Source organism: Sinohyriopsis cumingii, chromosome 8 (assembly GCF_028554795.1).
Source record: "Sinohyriopsis cumingii isolate HCF-2022 chromosome 8, ASM2855479v2, whole genome shotgun sequence".
NCBI lineage: Eukaryota > Metazoa > Mollusca > Bivalvia > Unionida > Unionidae > Sinohyriopsis > Sinohyriopsis cumingii.
The window spans coordinates 11,664,609-11,677,866 of NC_142968.1; positions in this window are offsets into that span (position 1 = coordinate 11,664,609).

Consider the following 13,258-nt stretch of genomic DNA (forward strand, 5'->3'; position numbering starts at 1 on the left):
TTTAGTAACAGGTGTATACTGTTTTGTCTTCAGTAACATGTGTTTACTGTTTTGTCTTCAGTAACATGTGTTTACTGTTTTGTCTTTAGTAACATGTGTATACTGTTTTGTGTTCAGTAACATGTGTATACTGTTTTGTCTTCAGTAACATGTGTATACTGTTTTGTCTTCAGTAACATGTGTATACTGTTTTGTCTTTAGTAACATCTGTATACTGTTTTGTCTTTAGTAACATGTGTATACTGTTTTGTCTTCAGTAACATGTGTATACTGTTTTGTCTTCAGTAACATGTGTATACTGTTTTGCCTTCAGTAACATGTGTGTACTGTTTTGTCTTCAGTAACATGTGTATACTGTTTTGTCTTCAGTAACATGTGTATACTGTTTTGTCTTCAGTAACATGTGTATACTGTTTTGTCTTCAGTAACATGTGCATACTGTTTTGTCTTTAGTAACATGTGTATACAGTTTTGTCTTCAGTAACATGTGTATACTGTTTTATCTTCAGTAACATGTGAATACTGTTTTGTCTTCAGTAACATGTGAATACTGTTTTGTCTTCAGTAACATGTGTTTACTGTTTTGTCTTCAGTAACATGTGTATAATGTTTTGTCTTCAGTAACATGTCTATACTGTTTTTTTCTTCAGTAACATGTGTATACTGATTTGTCTTCAGTAACAACTGCATGCTGTTTTGCTTTCAGTAACATGTGCTTACTGTTTCGTCTTAGTAACATGTGTGCACGGTTTTGTCTTCAGTAAAATGTGTGTACTGTTTAGTCTTCAGTAAGATGTGAATACTGTTTTGTCTTCAGTAACATGTGAATACTGTTATGTCTTCAGTAACATGTGTATACTGTTATGTCTCCGGTAACATGTGTATACTGTTTTGTCTTCAGTAACATGCGTGTACTGTTATGTCTTCTTTAACATGTGTATAATGTTTTGTCTTCAGTAACATGTGAATACTGTTTTGTCTTCAGTAACATGTGAATACTGTTTTGCCTTCAGTAACATGTGAATACTGTTTTGTCTTCAGTAACATGTGAATACTGTTTTGTCTTCTTTAACAAGTGTATACTGTTTTGTCTTCAGTAACATGTGAATACTGTTTTGTCTTCAGTAACATGTGTATACTGTTTTGTCTTCAGTAACATGTGTATGCTGTTTTGTCTTTAGTAACATGTGTATACTGTTTTGTCTTCCGTAACATGTGTATACTGTTTTGTCTTCAGTAACATGTGTATACTGTTTTGTCTTCAGTAACATGTGAATACTGTTTTGTCTTCAGTAACATGTGTATACTGTTTTGTCTTCAGTAACATGTGTATACTGTTTTGTCTTCAGTAACATGTGTATACTGTTTTGTCTTCAGTAACATGTGAATACTGTTTTGTCTTCAGTAACATGTGTATACTGTTTTGTCTTCAGTAACATGTGTATACTGTTTTGTCTTCAGTAACATGTGTATACTGTTTTGTCTTCAGTAACATGTGTATACTGTTTTGTCTTCAGTAACATGTGTATACTGTTTTGTCTTCAGTAACATGTGTATACTGTTTTGTCTTCAGTAACATGTGTATACTGTTTTGTCTTCAGTAACATGTGTATACTGTTTTGTCTTCAGTAACATGTGAATACTGTTTTGTCTTTAGTAACATGTGTATACTGTTTTGTCTTCAGTAACATGTGTATACTGTTTTGTCTTCAGTAACATGTGTATACTGTTTTGTCTTCAGTAACATGTGTATACTGTTTTGTCTTCAGTAACATGTGTTTACTGTTTTGTCTTCTTTAACAAGTGTATACTGTTTTGTCTTCAGTAACATGTGTATACTGTTTTGTCTTTAGTAACATGTGTATACTGTTTTGTCTTCAGTAACATGTGTGTACTGTTTTGTCTTCAGTAACATGTGTATACTGTTTTGTCTTCAGTAACATGTGTATACTGATTTGTCTTCAGTAACATGTGTATACTGTTTTGTCTTCAGTAACATGTGTGTACTGTTTTGTCTTCAGTAACATGTGTATACTAATTTGTCTTCAGTAACATGTGTATAATGTTTTGTCTTCAGTAGCATGTGAATACTGTTTTGTCTTCAGTAACATGTGTGTACTGTTTTGTCTTCAGTAACATGTGTATACTGTTTTGTCTTTAGTAACATGTGTATACTGTTTTGTCTTCAGTAACATGTGAATACTGTTTTGTCTTCAGTAACATGTGTGTACTGTTTTGTCTTCAGTAACATGTGTGTACTGTTTTGTCTTCAGTAACATGTGTGTACTGTTTTGTCTTCAGTAACATGTGTGTACTGTAAGAAATATCCATGATAGTGTTTCATGCTAAAGTAGTAAAACACATACTTTCACTTTTCCCAATCTCCTTTTTCACACCACTTTGCAGTCAATGTTATTTGTGTTTTCAATTTCTGCACAGTACTTTTTCACACCACTTTGCAGTCAATGTTTTAATATTTGTGTTTTCAATTTCTGCACAGTACTTTTTCACACCACTTTGCAGTCAATGTTTTAATATTTGTTTTTTCAATTTCTGCACAGTACTATTAATAATCAAGATTTTTAACAAATACTTGCAAACAAAATCACCTTGTTTTATCTGCAAAATACACAAATGATATATATATATATATATATATATATATATATATATATATATATATATATATATATATATATATATAGATAGATAGATAGATAGATAGATAGATAGATAGATACATAACTTCTTCATCACCTCTCTCTCTCTAACACATGGAAAAAATGTTACAATAAAGAAAGAAAAACAAAATAAATATATAAACAACATCCTTTGCTCAGGTGTAGGATGTTGATGGTTTTTCCTAAAGAGGGACATAATATCCCTTTGTAAATTGAAGGTATTCAATAATACAAAAAGTATTACAGCAAACTACAAAAACTGAAGACAGATCTCAATAATCAAATATAAACGATGATAAAAGTTTACAAACATTATTGTATTCTATATTAGCTTTTTAGGTTATGGTCATAAGATGAAAGAAAATTGCAGTTGCAGAAAGAGGAAATAAGAGAGAGAATTGCAATTACAGAAATTAGAAAGACACAATTGCAATTGCAATTGCAGGAGAGAGAGAGAGAGAGAGAGAGAGAGAGAGAGAGAGAGAGAGAGAGAGAGAGAGAGAAGATATCGTAAATCAAATGCAGAGAAAAAAGAGAGGGAAATAGAAATGCGGAAATATTTGTTTCGCTTTGATATTGGCTATGCAACAGGCAACATTTTGAAGTGATGTTAATTCAGCTCCTTCTCCGAATATCGTATTCGGTGATCATAACCCCCATACTTTCAGTTGCAAACTGAAAAACAAAAACAGGGATTATGACGATGGAGTTTGATGTTGCATGAATACAATATTGACATCAGGCTCTTCACCGGAAGCGACACTGATTGCAGATGCACTTTCACGTGTATCGACGAACTATATTGCTTCGCGTATATTTTGTGTTACTCAGAAGACTTCGCCTAGTGTAATTTTTAATCACATGAACATTTGACTAATGTTAAAAGAAAGGTTTAGTCAATAAGTCTTTCTATTTATGAAGGGATGTGTCATGTATATTTAATCTGTATTATTTATTGGCGTTTCTTAATGACTGTATGTTGTATACATTTGGAATTTGTATATGACCTTGTCTGAAATCAAGTTAACTGTGTTCCTGTGAAGGGACAAGTATTTTGCAAACAACATAATATATAGTGCTATATATATTTATTTAGCATTGCTTGATCGTTTTGTTTATTCATTATATGCTGTGATGGATGTAACATTATGTTTTGCATCTGACCTTGTCCAAACCTTTTTTCATTGTCTACTTGAACAAAATCATTGATATTTTTAATACAACTAATAAATAACTAATAATTTCTCTCTGAGTATGGACTTAATATTACGATCCTCATCAACAGAAGTAAACATATTTATCTTGGCCTGGGTCATGGACATTGTGTATGCCACATCCTGTATTATAATTTTAGTAACAGATTTTAATAGTTTATTTTCTTTAAGAAATGCTAAATGTGACCTAGGTCAAGGAGTATACAATCTAGTTTACTGGAAAAGTTATTTATTCATGCGATAACATGTGAGCAGAAATCATTCATATCGTTGTATTTGGATTTCGATTTGGGTGAATTTGTTTATGATTCTCTGGAAATATATACTATTGTTGGAAAGACAGACTGGGAATTAAAGTGAGCTAAAACAAGTTAACCTTGAAATATACTACTGTGATTCAACAAAAGACTGTTGACACATATACAGTTTACAGGCAATCACAGACACATCGGCACTCTCAGCGTGGGATTTATTTAATAATACCACTAAAGTTTATTCAGCACTTTATTCATTAGGACTTTACTTAGGAATTCTTTGAATATTTGGGATTTAATTCAGAATACCGGCGGCTTGTTTGTTTTACATTTTCATCTTTTTCATCGTGTAATGTAATAAATTTGGAGTATGCGCATTTGGTTTAAGCGCCACAATTTAAAGAATTCTTAGATTTTTGTGATTATTTGATTGATGATTGGAATTCGGTGCAATGGAAATATTCCATAGCCGGAACTAATTAGCCAGTTACTAGGAACAAACGTCACGGAGTGAAGTGTTATTGATTATCCATGATACCGTAGTTGACCTTTAGTGAATTCAGGTCAAAACCGCACGAGTGTCCCTGGAGTACCATAGTCCCTATTAAAATCTAGTGGTTTACATTGGTGGTGTGACTGCAGTGGCAGTAATTGCAGTAGGGAACCGGTAAATTACACAAAAGAAATAAATGCAAAGGGACTCGGCAGATACCGTTTATGTCGCCATGGTGCCAAATGTGATGCAGTTTGACTGGTGAAGTGTGCCTTGAAACCATGAATTGATTGGCCTTAGGTGGCGTAGCATGATGTCCCACCCAGTCACATTATCCTGACACAAGGCCGACCAGTCCTAACACTAACGTCTTAATGCTGAGCGCCAAGCGAGGCAGCTGTTAATACCATTTTTTAAAGTCTTTGGTATGACTCGGCCGGGGATCGAACCCACAACCTTCCGCTTCCGAGGCTGACGCTTTAACCACTAGGCCACCGGAGCGATGAGAGCATAGTAGTAATAATTTATTTAAATTGACATATGTGATCTGTAAATGTCAATATTCAAAGCAAAATATATGTTGTTTTGTTTGACATACGCATGACTCTTGGATTTGATGCTTTCGTGAGTTCATTGTGACTTAACAAATGTTATTGTCGATACAAGTGAGTAACCAGTTTTCGTTTCTTTAAATCTAATTTCGCTTTCATTAACAGTTTCGGCTATATATATATGGGTTACTTGCAAATGAAATTAAGATTATCGGTAAGTGGATATAGCGATGGAGGTCCAATTGTCAAACAGTGCAAGACATCGACCCTGACAGTTATGATTGAGGAGTAGCGGGATTTATATCCCCCTATTCCCCCATCGTACTTATCAGGGTCAGCATCTTACATTGAAGGACTGTGAATCCAATTGTTATTATAAAAGTCCTTGCACCTCACACCTTCCAATCTATATATCCATTTACCTACAGTTTTAAATCCATTTGTAAGGGGCAGCAGTGAAAGTGCTGTATCCCCACTGTTTTTTGTGGCAGATTTTGAGTTTATTAATTTTTCGCAAATCTAGTCAAAGAAGTATTTATCTTTAGTAAAACTACAAAGCCTTTTTTTGATTCCGTGAAATCATTTTATTAAAGTTTCTAAATAAAACATGAAACCACCATTTTTTTTTTGTTAAGGGCATGTAGTGTGTATGCCTTCCGCTTCAGTATTTACATTATTTACTTTTCACTTGACTGTATTGATAAAAGTTGGTATGAAGTAATTTTCCGTACAGTTTATACAGAAATAAACACATCTGGCTCTGATCGCATGGTTATGTTCTGACTAATGGAAATCTTCTATACATTTACAACTGATGCATTTGCAATTATTGCCCTGAAGGGGACTGTTTTTGACGTTTGTTCCCGCATACAAAGAGCTATAAAAGCATCATGATACTTCGTCTCCAGTCTTTTAGACATTGGTAATGGTTGGAGATCATGACGAACCTGCTGCAATCAGGTAACAATTAGTACTTCCAGTTCAGTACCCACGAATGTAGTTCTAGTCTATTTTAGAGCATTTTTTCCTCTCTCGTTTTTTTCGGTGATTTTGTTGTTGTTGAGTTTAATTATAGTGGCATGCGCACAATTGTGCATGTGCCACTTTTTTCTGACTGCACCGCAGCCGGCTAGTTGTTCCTGGGAAGGGAATGGTGCCACCTCCCCCAGGCTTTTATGGGTTCAAGGAACCCGGATAGTTTGGCCTCAATCTGTGGGTCCATAAAGGTTCCTTACAGTTGAATGTTTATAGAGGTTGTTAGTAGAAATCATGTATGAAGAGAGATTTTCAAGGTTATTATGGTATTGCTAGTCGAGGTGTTTACGGTGTGCTTCCTACGTTATGTTATTTATAAGTTTTTAGATATTGCCTCTTTAAGTTATTTATTTATTTGTTAATGTTTTTAGAGATTGATTGTTATTTATACTTTATTTAGCAAAAGACCGGAGTCCTAGCCGATTACACGGTTCGTTAAGGACATCTAGAACTGGAGTCCTAGCTGATTACTCGGTTCGTTAAGGACATCTAGGACATCTGATTTTGCGGTTTCCTTAGTTTTTGATAGGTGCTTCATAAGTGAATTATTTATTAATATTTTTATAAAATTGAATGATATGTTATGGGTTTTTATGTGGGGGCTTCTAAATTTATTTAGCTAGTTACTGGGTCTTTTGGTTTTGTGGGGATAGTAATTATATTTTGTTCCTAAGTCCTGCTGAGTCTATGAATTTATTTATATTTTTATATGCTGATTGTTTATTTTTATTAGTATCCATAAGTAACTCTGGGTATGTGTGTGGTGATCCAATCTCTTTCTGGTTTTTGATAAATATTTTCCTAGCGGGTTGATATTTTGGGCATATATTGAATACATGGTGTAGATCTTCGGTGGTGTGGCAGTTAAAGCAGTTAATGGTTGCTGGTTTGGGTCCTATAATCCTTCCAAAACTGCTTCCTGTTTTAGTTTTTCCAGTTATTATCCTGTTTATGGTTTTCTGTTCTAAATAGGTACCCTTAGGTAGCTGTATGTTCCTATCTACGGTTTTTTGGGTTTCATGGTGCTTTTTACCTTTTGTGGAGGAGTTCCAAAAATATTGCCATTTTTGGTTTATATATGTTTGTGCGAAGCTTATTGCTTCTGTAGAGCTATAGTTAAGCTTGATAGAGTTTTGATCTCCTAGTTTGGTTTGTGCAACTTTGTCTTCTGTTTCGTTGCCAGAGATTCCAATGTGCCACGGTATCCACATGAGCTCGACTAATTGATGTGATGTGGTGATATCGTCGATTAATTGGCATGCTCTGTCGATGAATTGTTCCCTAGAGTGCGTATTGCGATTTTGGATCGATTTGATAACGCTTAGGGTATCGCTTATAATGACTGCTTCAGGTATTTTGTTGTCTTTGATCCATTGTAGTGATTCCACTTTAACCCAGAATTCAGTGGTGTAAATGGAGCAATAGTCAGGTAATCTGGATCCCGTTTGTATATTGAATTCAGGGATGAATATTGCTGCTGCTGTTCTTGGTGGGTTGTTTGTTTTTGATCCATTGGTATATATTTTAACATAGTCCGGGTATTTTTGGTTGATATCGTTTACCAGTACAGGCTTTAGTAAGTTTTCTTGTCCTTCTTTATTGCCTAATTTGGTAGCTTCAATGTTAATCCTTGGTAGTTTTTGTAACCATGGTGATTTGTTCTGGTCTGTATTGTTTGTTAACTGTTTTTTTTTAGTAGAGGTATCTTTTCTCTTAGTTCAAGGATTACTTTGCCACTTGGTGTGGTGGGTATGATTTTGGGTTTGAAGACAACTTTACACCTTTACACTTGTTTATAGTTATTTTGGTGGGATGGTTGTCTGGGTGGGTATCTAATCGAATGGAGTATCGGAGGAGCAGTCCTTGCCTACGTAATTTTAAGGGTAGTTCTCCTGTTAGTGTTTGTAGTTCTTCTAATGATGCTGAGGGGAGTGTTCCTGTGCATAATAGTAAGGCTTTTCTCTGGATAGTGTCAAGTTTTTGTAGTACAGGTTGCTTAGCCGAGTTATATACTTGGCAACCGTAATCCAGTTTTGATATAATTAGGGTTTTATATATCATGAGGACAGTTTCCTGGTTGGATCCCCAGTCAGTCCCTGTTATGTTCCTGTGTAAATTGAGATCTTTGTTACAATTCTGGGTGAGTTGTTCAATGTGCTGTTTCCATGTGAGGTGGTTGTTAAAGAACATCCTAGGAATTTTACTACTGTTACGTATTTGATTAATTGATTTTGTATATCGAAGTTTGGATAGACTAGGTTGTTACTTCGTTTGGGGGTGAATATGATTGCAACAGTTTTTTCATGAGATATTTTGAAACCCCATTTGTCCACCCATCTCCCTATGTTGTGTAGGCTCTGCTGGATTTCTTTAACTACTGTTTTATTGGCAGGATTTCCATTCCTCCAAATGCCACTATCATCTGCAAATTGTGACAAGTTTATTTTTGTGGAGGCTGCATTGAGGTCAAGGTCGTTTACCATTAGGTTAAATAGTAGGGGACTTATTACACTGCCTTGCGGTGTTCCATTTTCAAGTGAAAATTCTTCCGAATGGGTGTTGCCTATTCTTGTGGTAATTTTCCGGCCTGTGAGGAAATCGCCAATCCAGTTGAACAAGCGTCCAGTTATTCCAAATTGGTTTAATTTGGCCATTAGTCCATTGGTCCATACTAGGTCGAACGCTTTTTCTAGGTCTAGAAAAACCGCTATGAGGTTGCGATCGGTTTTCCTAGGTGCGTTAAAAGCGAGTTTGATGTCTGTTTTCAATCTGAGAAGTTTGTCAGTGGTGGGCCGTTTGTTCCGAAAGCCACATTGATTTATGGAGAGTAGGTTATTGGTTTCTAGGTGGTGTTTTAACCTATTTGCGATTATTGTCTCCATTATTTTGCAAATATTGTTTGTAAGGGAGATGGGTCGGTACGAATTTATGTTGTTGGGATCTTTACCTAGCTTGGGGATTTGTATTACTATGGCCTGTTACCATTTGGTGGGTAGTTGGCCTTTATCCCATATCCTATTAAAGAGTTTGATTATGGCTATTGTTATATTGATAGGTAGTTTTTTTTATAGATAATATAACCTAACTGATCCTTACCTAGGGATGTTTCGTTTTGGGATCGTAGGGCTATCTCACATTCAAGTACTGTGATGTCGCTGTTTAGGTGAGATTATTTTGTTCCTTGGTCTTGAAACATTTGAGGTTGGGTTTTCTCCATTAGTTTTTTGTTTTCTTGAAAGTTTCTGGTGTGGTTATTGTTGCTACTCATGTTCGAAAAATGCTTCGCTAGGAGGTCTGCCTTATCTTTATTTGTTATGGCATTTTTAATTTTTGGGGCTGAGGTAGTTGCTTTCCCTTTTATGGCTTTTATCTTGTCCCATACTTATTTTAAGTTTGATTTTAGACTCAGTTTAGAGCAAAAGATTTGCCATAGATTAATTTTAGCAGTTTTTATAGTTTGTTTTAGTGCTTTTTCTTTATCTTTATATTGCTGGAAGTAGATAGAATTTTTGGTGCGTTTATATTTATTTAAGGCTCCTTTTTTGTCTTTTTTATTTAAGGCTCCTTTTTTGTCTTTATGTGCTATAGTGCACTGTTTAGTCCACCGTGGTACAGGATTTTTATTTTGGATATTAGTTGTCTTTGGGATGCATCGGTTAGCTGCCTCTATAATTGTGTCTGTTATGTTATAATACATGTCAATATTTGGGCTTTCTAAGTTATCTGGATTTACTCTAGCTAGTAATAATTGGAATTGGTCCCAGTCTGCTTGTTGGTACCTCCATTTAGGTGGGGTTTCGTTTGGAATGTGTTGAGTTTTTGTTTAAATATTGATTGTGATGGGGAAATGGTCACTTCATAACGTATCTTCTTGATCCACCCACCAATTTGTGATTTGAGCCAATTTTGGGGTAGTGATAGTTAGGTCTATGGCTGAGAGAGTGCCATCCTCAGGGTTTAATCTAGTGTTCGACCCGTCATTTAAGATGACCAGATTGTTCTCAGTTATCCATTTTTCAACCATTTTCCCTCTTTGATCTTTCTTTTTACCTCCCCATAATTCACTGTGTGCGTTGAAGTCGCCACAGATAATTAGATTGTTGTTGTTATTAGTGATTGCCCTTAGTGAGATTAGGTTGGTAGGGCAGAAGGTACCCCCTGGGTCGTATGCATTTATTATTTGAATGTTTGTGGTTCCTATATTTATCATTATTGACATTATTTCAATGATATTATTGATGTTTGGGTTAGGGGGTACTTCTATTATTTCATGGTAGATTGGTGTATCTATCAAAAAAATTGCTAGTCCACCCCCTTTCTGCCCCTTGGGTCTGTTTTTAAAGATTCCCTGGGTATAGCTTTGTAGTTTGGGCAGGCGTTTGTGTTCTTGTGTTATGAGGGTTTCCTGTAGGCAGATTATGTTTGGTTTTACGGCCGTATTATTCAGTTTGTTCTGCAGTTCTGATAGGTTTTTAAAGATTCCTCTGCAGTTCCATTGCCAGATGGTGATTTTATTATTTTTTGTAATATCCATTTTTGACGTTGTCTTTATCTGTTAGTCTTGTGGTCCAATCAGCTACTATGGTGAAAATGGTTTTGAGGGTTCTCATTATGCTATTGAGATCTTGCATTAGGGTTCCTGTTGTTAGGTTCATTACTTCCTGTATTAATTCTGTTTTCAGGTGTATGTTCGGTTTGGGTATGTTTTGAGTGACAGTTTTATTTGTATCTGGAGTATTATCAGGGTGGTCGTGGTTTGTTAAAATGTGGGTTGTAGTTTTTGGTTCTTTTGTTTCCTGGTTCGAGGGTATGTTTTGTGGTGCAATGTTTTCCCTTCTGATTCTGTGTGGAGAGTTTTGGTGCTCACTGATTGTTTCAGAGGTATATTTTGGTGTGTTGGGGTTGTTTTTACAGATAATGTTTTTGGCAGAATGGTAGGTGAGGTGTTTTTCGTTCATTAAGTACACTATTTGTTTCTCTTTTATTGCAATTTTGCATTCTTCCGATCTAGGATAATGGTTTTCTTTACAGTTAGCACATTTTTGTTTAGTTGTGTGGCATTCTCCTTTGTTTGGACCTCCGTAGGACTTTCATCTTGGTTTGAATCAACATCTGAGGGCATAGTGTCCCCAGTGCAGGCATTTGTTGCAAAATCTTGGCCTATTTATGTAGTTTTCCAGCTTATGGTACACTCCTGACTGTCCTAGTTTTATTATTGAGGGTATTGGCTCGGTAGCCTCTATAACTGCTTTGCTTGTTTTTTGTCCCTTGTGATTTTTAAGACGATAGACTTTGGTGGTCTGTGTTCCATTTGCTGTGAGTTTATGAAGTAGGAGTTCATTGCTTATGTCCTTGTTGTATCCGTTTAGTGCTATTACTTTTTTAAAGATAGTAGTTTTAGTAGGTTCAGCCAGATTAGTTGTGATTTCACCTTGTTTGGAGTTCGAAGTGACTCGTGTTTTCCTTTGAGTGCTATGGTGTCTCTCTACTTTGATCTTTATTGGGCCTATAGTTTCAATTTGGATGAATTTTTCCACCTGTTGAATTGTGCTGCATTGGACAGTCAGGTAGTTTCGCCTTGGTCTTATCAGTCTGAATTGTCCAGTGTGAATTTTGGCCAGTGCTGTTATAATACTATTGGTAAATAGACTAGTAATTATGTTGCACCTGCTGCTTATGTATATGATGTGTTCGATGGAATGATAATTGTGAATTTTGTTTTGGGGATTCTGTTGTTGTTTTATTTCCTGTTTTGAGTTGACCTTACTTGTGGGGTTGGTTGGTTGTTTTCGGGTTTTAGCGGGCCCTTGCCTTTATTTAGGTATGTGTTTTTGGGGTTTTGGGTTGTTTGGGGTCTTTGGTTTGTCTTTGGTCTTTGGTTTGTCTTATTAGTGATGCTGCTGGGTAGTTTGGTAGTGTCTAATTCATTGGATTTGTTCCCATAGGTTGGTGGTTCCCTTGGTGTTATTATCCCAGATGGTCCAGGAGTTTGGCTTGAGTGTATAGTTTCTTTCCTAATGTTTTGATTTATTGTTTTTTGCTTGATTTCCTGTTGTTGGTTTGTTTGCATGTTTCTAGGATTGGTTATTTCATTTTTGGTGAATTTTGGGGTGCTGGTTATGGTTATGTGGTCTAATTGTGGGGAGATTAAGGTAAGTAGGTTACTGTCAAATTCATTTGTTAGGCTTGGAATAGTGGTGTCTACATCTTCATTTGTGTGTGGTTTTTCCGCTTCCTTGAAGAGTATTGGCGATAGTATTGGCATTGTATTTATATTGTTCCCTGGAGTGTAGTTTTGTATTCTAGTAGTTTCTGTTGGGTGTGTGTATGTGTGTTAGTAATGTCTGCTGGTTTGTGGTTTGTTTGGTCTGTGTTTGTGACCAGAATTTGGGGTCCCAGTGTGATGTTGGTTGAATTGGAGTTTGCTGCGGTTGGTAAGACTTGCGTTAATCTTGCGTGTTTTACATGCTTCATTGTTGCTGTTTGGAGTTGTGATACATCCATTATTTTTACTGATTTGTTGATAGAGTTGTTTGGTGGCTTGTGTGTTTGCGTGTTTGGATTGAATAGAGCCATTTGTTTGGACCTAGTTTGCATTCTTCTACTTAAATTGCGTCTAGCATTGAATGATGACTTATCTTTTGTTTTTGTCCTAACGCCCAGTCTGCTCCTCCGCTCCAAGTCTCTCCTTTGTTCCTTTGTTTTCTGTTACGTGTTCCTATCGTTCCCTTGTTTGAGAGTTCCAAGGTTATTGTTTATTCTTGAGAATATGAGATCAGGGTGTGGTTTTCAGTATGTATTTCGGCGACAGTGCACAGTGAGTAATAAGGCCTTGGTGATGATCCAGAAGTGGTATCTGTGTTCTATTTACATGATGCTCTGTTGACAGTCCAGCCTCTCAAAAAAATGCAGGTCAACGTTTGACAAGAACTTCACTGTGAAGTCATCTTTGAAGGTATTTTAGATTAACATATGATTTGTATTGATTTTCACGCTGTGGAAAGGAGAGTATCGAGAAACAAATGTATAG